Source organism: Equus caballus, chromosome 6, assembly GCF_041296265.1.
Source record: "Equus caballus isolate H_3958 breed thoroughbred chromosome 6, TB-T2T, whole genome shotgun sequence".
NCBI classification, from domain to species: domain Eukaryota; kingdom Metazoa; phylum Chordata; class Mammalia; order Perissodactyla; family Equidae; genus Equus; species Equus caballus.
In genome coordinates this window covers 17,717,129-17,726,075 of record NC_091689.1, presented here as the reverse complement: position 1 = coordinate 17,726,075, position 8,947 = coordinate 17,717,129, and positions in this window count along the sequence as shown.

Genomic DNA, 8,947 nt, shown 5'->3' with positions numbered 1-8,947 from the left:
TAAAATCCGTGGAAGCTCAAGTCCCTTAGTGGGCCTTGGAGCTGTGGTTCTGCGCTGGCGGATTCAACCAACTGCAAATCCCAAACAGCACATACATGATACACGGTTGGTTGAATCTGCGGATGTGGAACCCGCAGATACGGAGGGCAGACTATACTCAAAAACTCTTAAGAACCAATAGGATGGTTGTGAGGCCTAGGAAAATGGAGAAAGGGGAGGCAGGCAGGCACATGGCTTATGACAGTGTATAATGGGCCATGCCAGGCAAGGTTACATAGGCCACGCTCTCCAGAGTTCCCAAGAGTCAGGTGACTTTCTTGGAGCAGATAGACAATTTCCTACAGAGGGTTAGTGAGGGAAGAGGTGAACAACAGGTGGTCTGACCCTTCTGGAAATTTTCCAAAAGACCTTCCAGAAAATGACCAAAATAGCCTTTATTGTCATCCAACCACAATATAACATCAGGAAAACAGGGCCGGCTCTGTGGCCGAGTGGTTAAGTTCGCGCGCTCCGCTGCGGCGGCCCAGGGTTCGGATCCTGAGCGCGGACATGGCACTGCTTGTCAGGCCACGTTGAGGCGGCGTCCCACATCCCACAACTAGAAGGACCTGCAACTAAGATATACCACTGTGTACGGGGGTGGGGGGAGAGGTTGGGGAGATAAAGCAGAAAACAAACAAACAAAAAGATTGGCAACAGTTGGTAGCCCAGGTGACAATCTTTAAAAAATAAAAAAATAAATCAGGAAAACAAAGCTGTTAAGCAACGCAATAGGGAAGATGACTGTGCAAAACCATCAATTTAGTGTCAAAGCACAGTGCAACCAAATGGCACTGCCGTCGACGTCCAAAACGAAATCAATCCAGGGTGTGCCAGATAGTTCATCTGAACCATTGTTAAGCACGGAGGGCCGGGAAGCAATTGAGAAGAGAAGGCCCAAGAAATCGAAAGCAGAGGAAACTTTCTTTTAAAGCTCCTCCCTCATGCATCATATTTTGGATGTGGCAAGGCTCCTGAAGAAGCAGGCAATACAATGGCAGGACAATACCTGTGGCAGATTGCATTTTCCAAAGATGGCCACAACTATGTCTTCCATCCCACCTGCTCCTCTACAATGTGACTTTACCACTCCTGCCATTAGGAGGCGGGGTCCATAGCCAATCCCCCACCCCCACCCACCCACACAAATCCGGGTGGGCTTGTGACTGCTTTAACCAATAAAGAATACTTCCACCATGTTCTGGAACACTTGTATTTGGAGCCCTGGACTGTTGTGTAAGTAGTCTAATTAAGCCGAGGCCACCATGCTGGAGAGGCCATGTGGAGATGCTCCAGCCAACATCCCAGTGGAGTGCCAGACAGCATCAGTTGTCAGCCTTGTAGCTGTGCCATCTAGCATGTCCAGCCCGGCTGTCATCCTACTGTGTCCACATGAGAAGCCTCAAACCAGAACTGCCCAGCTGAGCCCTTCCTGAGTTCCTGACCCACTAAATCATGAGGAAAACTAAATGATTATTTTAAGTCACTAAGTTTTGGGGTGATGTGTTATACAACAGGAAAGGGAATAGCAGATACGTGAAATCCTGAAATTACAAAATCTCGGACTCTTTTTCTTCCCTTGCATAGTTATTTCTCTTTTATTATTTCACACTCTCTGTGTGTGTGGCTCACAGACCGGGATGTCACGAGCTGACCCCCCTCAAAGGGGCTGAAAAGGGAATGCTGGGTGTGTGGTGAATTCTACCTCTAAAGGCTGATGTGGCTCAGCCTACCACAAGACTGAATCCCCAGATTTTCAAGGGTGGACCTTGCAAGTGGGCAGAAAAGAGATAAATACCTAGGTCAGGCGGTTTGAAAGATAATCACTTTTACAGCCCCTTCTCAGCAACTATCTCTTCCATCAGTCTGCAAAAGTGTCTGTAATTCTACGAGCAGAAGTTAGCTCTTTGGGGTTATCTGACTTTTAGTTTTCCATTAAAAGAAAAAAGAAAACCAACTAAGTGAATGCTGCTTAACATAAGAAGGAACATTCTAGAATTAAAGAGCCGGGCAGCATTAGGAAGTGAGCCCACTGTCACAGAAGGTGTTCAAGAATTGGTTGCTTGTAAGGGAGGTAAAGGGTTGGCTTGGATCGGGTATTGGCAAACTTTGTCTGTAAAGGAGTAAATTGTAAATATTTTTGGCTTTGTGGGCCATATGGTCTCTGTCGCAACTGCTCAACTCTGCCTTTGTTGCTGTTTATAGTGCAAAAAAAAAAATTATAAATGAATGGGCGTTGTATTCCAACAAAACCTGATTTATCAAAAATGGGTGTCAAGCTGGATTTGGCCCAATTTGCTGATCCCTGGCTTAGATAATCTCCAATATCTTTTTCAACACTCAGGTTCTCTCATAAGTTAACTTTCAAAATGCCAACACCCTCAACAGTGATCCCTCAACTGTTGGAACATGAGCCTAGAATTAGATTTTGATGCAGGCCCACGGGAATGAACATGGATGGGCCCCAGGGAGGGTCAGGGGGAGGTCAGCGTGCAGAGGAGGGGAGAGGGCTGCCGAAAATGCTGGAGCTGCTTGACCTTCAGAGTGTAGACGACCTAAAATCAGGGAGGGTCCCTACAGGGCCAGCTGCTGGTGGAGCCCCCCTCCCTAATACCTCCCCGCCCCCCAGCAGACAGAGATCAGGAACAAGGAGGGTGCTGCTTGCTTCAACTGCCCACATGTTGAAGTGAATGACATTAACGCACATTCACAGCAGGAGTGGAGGAAAGGCCAATTGCAACATCCTAGTGGTGAGCACATTGAAAGTCAAAGCCTAAGAGGCACCGAGATGGAGGACCAAAACAAGCCTTCAAAGGCTTAATAACAAGGAACAAAATGAAGAGAACTTCAGCATTTTTTCCTTTGCCTTTTTTCATTCGTTCCATCTATTGCCTTCATTTTATGCCATTCTGAACTGAGTGCATGTCATAGAAATCATCCAAGGAGAGCTTGTGCATTTTAGGGACAACAGAGAGCTCAGGACAGGAGGGAGCCATAGCTACAAGGATATTGTGCGCTCATCAGAGAGAGAATCTTGTTCCCAAACGCTTTGGGTGTTAGGAGGCTCTTCCTGAGTCGTGTTGGCCCATTTTCTGCTGCCATTTCAGGTGCCACCACCCTGTAGACTCTGCCACATGTGACAAAGTCTCTGCCATGCAGCCATCCAACTCCCAAAGCCTGTTATCACTCAGACCCCGAGAATTTGGTCCCAGTGGCCTCTCCCGTGGGTTAAATCCTTTGAAGATTTTATTCTTCCATGCAGTGGCCTCATAGGCCCACTCGGAAGCTCTGGGCCTACACAGGGCAGAACCACATGATACCTGCTCCCAAGCTGCCTGTGATGTGGCTCTGTGGGACCATGGCCCTGCTTGGTCCCCCTGAGAGGAGAAGGTGCAGAGAAGAGCTTGTCTGGGCTGCTCATCAGAGCATTCACTTTTTATCTTCCCTCTTCCTACTTCTCCTCACTGCGGGAAACAAGAAACTAAGGCATGCAAGCATCTGGGGTTCTGTGGGGTGAAGTGTGTCCCTGTGGGCGTGCACAGGCCTCTCTGCATTCTGTCTAGCATGTGGACCTCATCAGAATGTTTACAAATAGGAGACACTCAAAAAGCGTGGATATATAGCAAATGGCTTAACTTAATACTTTTAAATATCTCAATGCATGATATAGAACAATAGCTCGTTCATGCAGCGTTCTGAGGTGTCCCAGGAGTGCTATTCAAAATATTTCATATCAGGAAAGGCAAAGTGACCTGCCAATCAGGATGGACCCAGCCTTCACGGGAGGCTGGGAGGTTGTAGGAGGGGCCAGGAAGAGCTCTTTTCCTATTTACCAACCACGATAGAAATGTGCCAACCTTTTAACACCCTCTATGACCATACCGGGAATACCAGCTAAACATCAGCCTTGCTGTCCCCAAAATGGACCAGAAGCAGTTTGGGACAGATGTGCCATTAAAACTTGTCATTAAGTAGCACTTCCCCAATGCACGAAGAACTATTTCAGAAGGGTAAATGGTATGAAGCTGTTTTCCATCTCAGTACCTGGCTCACAACAGAGCTCCTGAGCACAGGACCCTCAGGCTTAGCCAGCCTCAGGCAAGATGGGACATAGGCTAAGCTTGTCCCTGCCGCTCCTTTATGTCACTCCCCTCTCTGCACACTCCCTCTTTCCTGGCCTTGGCCTCCTTCACTCCCAGGCCCTCTGCTCACTTGTTCCTCCATTGGACTGAGAAGCATCTCATGTTCTTGATGTAGTCACCCTATAACAAAATGCCTTTCCTATAACAGAGTCCATGGAGGCAATTTTTAGGGGAGAAAAGCTTCAAAGTGTGCTCTGTAGTCGGGGGAGGGGGTTAGTTCTATGTCTTGCATGTAAAGTTGGCCCTGATTCTCAGGAACGCATCCTTACTAGGCTTTGTAGGATTGAGTTGAATAAATAAGAGTGGTACCTCTCTGGCCATACCCCCTTTCACGGCCCGCAAAGCAGTACCTCACTGCCCCTGGCCACCTAACTGCTGAGACCTAACTCATTTGGCTGGAGCTGTGACACTTAGCAAGAACCAAGTGTCTGAACTTGAGGGCAGCCTCATCAAAATGCAGACGTGACCTGAGATCAACGGAGCCCATAGCCTATGAAATGAGGGAGACGGTGGGAGGAGCAGAGAAGAGGCCCCTGTCTCAGAATATCCTCCTCCCACCCTACCTTCTGTCAGATGCCTGAAATCCACTGAATCACAAGAGATTCTCGAGATTCCAGACCCGATGAGAATGAACACAGCCCTTGGGGAAATGTTGTGCTCATTGTTTATTCATCTATTCGTCTTTCCCAAATACTCTGAGCATTGGGAATACGCAAGACATCTGCAATCTGTATGACTTAAGAGTGATCAAAAATACATCTCATAGCCTCCAAGCCCCTCTGTATCACATCATCTTTTCACTTATCTCTTCTCTGCCTTTATCACTATCTCAAGTTAGGTCATCTATTTGTTTACTTGTTGGCTTGCCTTCTTTCTTTCCTCCCCCAACATGAACCTCACAAGGGCAAAGACTGACCTGGCCCATCACTGTAATTTCTTGCCTAGAATAGTGTTGACACACAACAGCATCCCATGAATATTTTGGTGAATGAATGAGATAAGATCATGCTGAAGGTTGTGATAGCTAACACTACTCTCTGCCAGGCACTGTTCTGGTCTCCTTACATATATTATTTTGTTTAATCCTGACAACAATCCAATGAGGCAGGTGCTATTTTTATTCACATTGACTCAGAAAATGGAGACCAGAAAGTAAATGCCCAAGGTCACACGGTTAGTGAATGGCAGAGCCACATTTCAAACCCAGGCAACCTGGCTTCAGAGCCCATGATCATAACCACTTCACTGCCCTGCTCTGCAAAGATGAGCAATGCAGACCTGGTTCCTTAAAAAAAGTCTGGTGGGGAACATGAAACATGAGATGAATGGCTATACCACAAGATGGAATGTGATAGATGCCATGAAGGAAGAGACTAGGTGATGAGTCACTTCAAAGGGTATTGAGAACATCCCTGCTGAGTGACAGAATAGGGTCAAGGTGCACTTGAGGTATGGAGAGGGACAGGAAAAGAGGGGGCAGAAAGTCATCCCAGGAAAAGAGAATTGTATGACAAAAGGCACAGAGGTAGAAAGATGTTAAGGCCAGATTCAGAGACTGGTGTTAGTAAGGGAAGGAGGATCCAGTCTGGCTGGAGCCCAGGACATGCAGAGACACAAGGACCAAATGGTGGGGCTGAAGCTAGGAGAGGAGGAGGTGGGGTGTGGGTGCTTTGAGTGGAAGGGCTTGATTACACAAGTGTAACAAGATCCAAGACTTACTTCTGAAATGTCCATCTGTTCTAGCTCAGTGACCAGGAATAATGGTCATGAAGACATGGGGTCCCAGGAGATAGGCAGTTTGGCCCAAAGATGGGGAACGTAATTTGCAATCGTCTAAGGTAAAGGGTATGAGAGAGGCAGATGACACAATTAGAGGATGTGTTGACCTCAGTGGCTTAATCGGCAAGAAGCCAGCTGGAAAGGAACAGCAGGAAGGGAGAGATGGGCCAATGAATTGGGAACAGGTAGGCTCCAAAGAGACTTAATTTCCACGACAACTTTGCTCTGGACTATCCCTGTTTCTAGACGTCATTTCAATTCTGAACCCCAGGGCTTCATGTTGAGACTTTCTTTCCTTTCTTCTTCTCCCTTGTTCAAGAAACTGCTCCCTTCAAATCCCATCCTCTCCATGCTTCTCCTGCGTTTGGGTCTTGTGTTAAATTTAAACAACACATAGAGGTATCTCCTGCTGATCTGTGATGCTGTTTACAATGCCCTGAGGCAAACTTGACACAGGAGCACACCCTTCTAATTCCCAAGGTGGAGATTTCCTAAGAAAAAGGGAGAGAATGAGCCACCCTTCTGGCTGAACAAGTGAAAACGTGTTTTCCTACAGCAACTATTTTTGTTTTCCTACAGCAACTATTTTGCTGTCAGCAATTAGGGAAAGTTTGACTTCCAGAGAGGGAAGTGAGACAAGAGCAGCAAACCAGAGAATGCTCCGCAGGTGTGGGGACCTGAAATTGGCCACCCCAAGATATGTCTCTTTGGAATCAGGATTATTTGAGGCTGATTGCTTTTGATAAACTGGGACAGGGAAGGAGGCTCTGAGGAAGGGAATTTGCCCTTGGTTAGGACACATTTACATTTGTAAGGTAAATCTCTATCTGTAAAAGATGTCTCCCTCTCTGTACCAGGAAGAAGAAAGGAGATGACCTTCTCTCTAGAAAATCTTAATCAATACCAAAGGCAAGGACTTAAATCTGCATTTTATTGTGCTTCTCTGGTAACCTCCTGTAACTGACTTCCCTCCCCCTCCCAACGTTAGCATTTCTTTAAGGATTAAGCATCTTTCCTTAGGGAAGGAACTGATTGCTGCGCTCACCTGTGACCACCCAGCTCCAGACAATAGACTTGCCTCCTGCTACGCCCACCGAGATAGCAGACCACTACCTGCTGTGCCCATCAAGCACTGTGCTGACAGGGCAATCTTGTGACTATTGTGGGAGGGACATTTCAGTCACATGTGAAACACCCTGTTTGGGGGTGTGGGGACCTGAAATTGGCCACCCCAAGATATGTCTCTTTGGCATCAGGATTGTTTGAGGCTGATTGCTTTTGATGAACTGGGACAGGGAAGGAGGCTCTGAGGAATGGAACTTGCCCTTTGTTGGGACACATTTACATTTGTGAGGTAAATCTCTATCTGTAAAGGGTGCCTCCCTCTCTGTGCCAGGAGGAGGAGGGGCGGTGACCTTCTCTCTAGAGACTCTTAATCAATGCCAAAGGCAAGGACTTAAATCTGCATTTTATTGTGCTTCTCTGGTAACCTCCTGTAACTGACTTCCCTCCCCCTCCCAACGTTGGCATTTCTTTAAGGATTAAGCATCTTTCCTTAGGGAAGGAACTGATTGCTGCGCTCACCTGTGACCACCCAGCTCCAGACATAGACTTGCCTCCTGCTATGCCCACCGAGATAGCAGACCATTACCTGTTGTGTCCATCAAGCACTGTGCCAACAGGGCAATCTTGTGACTATTGTGGGAGGGACATTTCAATCACATGTGAAACACCCTGTTTGGGGGTATATAACCACTATGTGCACCCCACTTCTTCGGTGCCCTTTCTTCCTTCGGGAAGAAAGGCCCCGGGCCATGGTTCCTCATAAAGCTTTGTTTAATTTTCTCTTGCTATTCTGTCTCATGTGAATTTAATTCTTTCTCCGGCCAGACGAACCCACAGTTGGGAAGAGGAAATGTCTTCCTCCCCTACAGAGGGTACTTAGGAACAGAGTGGGACACTCCAACACACCCAACAGCAAGGAGTTCAGCTCATCCAAACCCGCTGTGGGCATTACCAAAGGCCCACTCTGTGCTTGCGCCACCCGGAATCAATCACACATGAAAGCCATGGAATTGATGGTAATACAAGGCACACAGACTGTGTGGGACTCAGAATCCTCCCACTTGCAAGGGATGGATCGCAACTCAAACTGGGTCAAGAGCACACATTTCTTTGTCATTCATTTCTTTTTTTCTCCAACTGTTGGCTCTGTTCTCTTTGTGCTGACTTTAAGCTTAGCTAGTGCACCCCACCATGCTCCTGAGAGGTAGCAAAAGTCCCCCCCAGCAGTTTGAGGCTTGGATCCTACCAGGTTCTCAAGTCCAGCAGAGAATGCCTCTTTCCCAACAGTGACAGCTGACGTGCTGGGATTGGGGGGATTGCCGTAGTTTCAGTCTTGAGTTCATTCCTAAGCCAATCTCTGTGGTCAGAGAGCAAGCATGCCCTGACAGGTTGGGCACGGATCCTGGAAGAGCAGCTCAACTCTCCCCAGAGACAGCTCACCAAAGGAAAACCAAGCTGCTCTTAGCAGAAGCAAGGACAGATGGAGGGGTGGGTGAAGACAGCAGTGGTGCCCTCCAGAGTCCCAGAGGTGCACAGATCCCATGGGGACACAGAACAGGTCCTGGGCATTTTGATCTGAAGGAGCTCGGTTGAGTGAGTCACAACAAAAAGAAATTTAAAAAGGGATTATGACATGTAAAGAAGTAGAAGGGAGCCAGGCTGGGAAGACGGTGGCACAGGAGGACTCTGAACTCACCTCCTTCCATGGACACAACAAATTTACAACTACCGTCGGAACAATTACCCCTGAGAGAGAACTGGAAACTGGATAAAAAGAACCCCTACCACATGGTGATGTGGATTTTTAGGCTGCTTAATTTTAAAATGGCTTATGATGGGGATTTTTAGGCTGGTTAGTTTTAAAACTACAGATGAGATTCAGGCTCCAAGGAGTGGAATTTGTTTGCCCCTTTGTTGGGAAA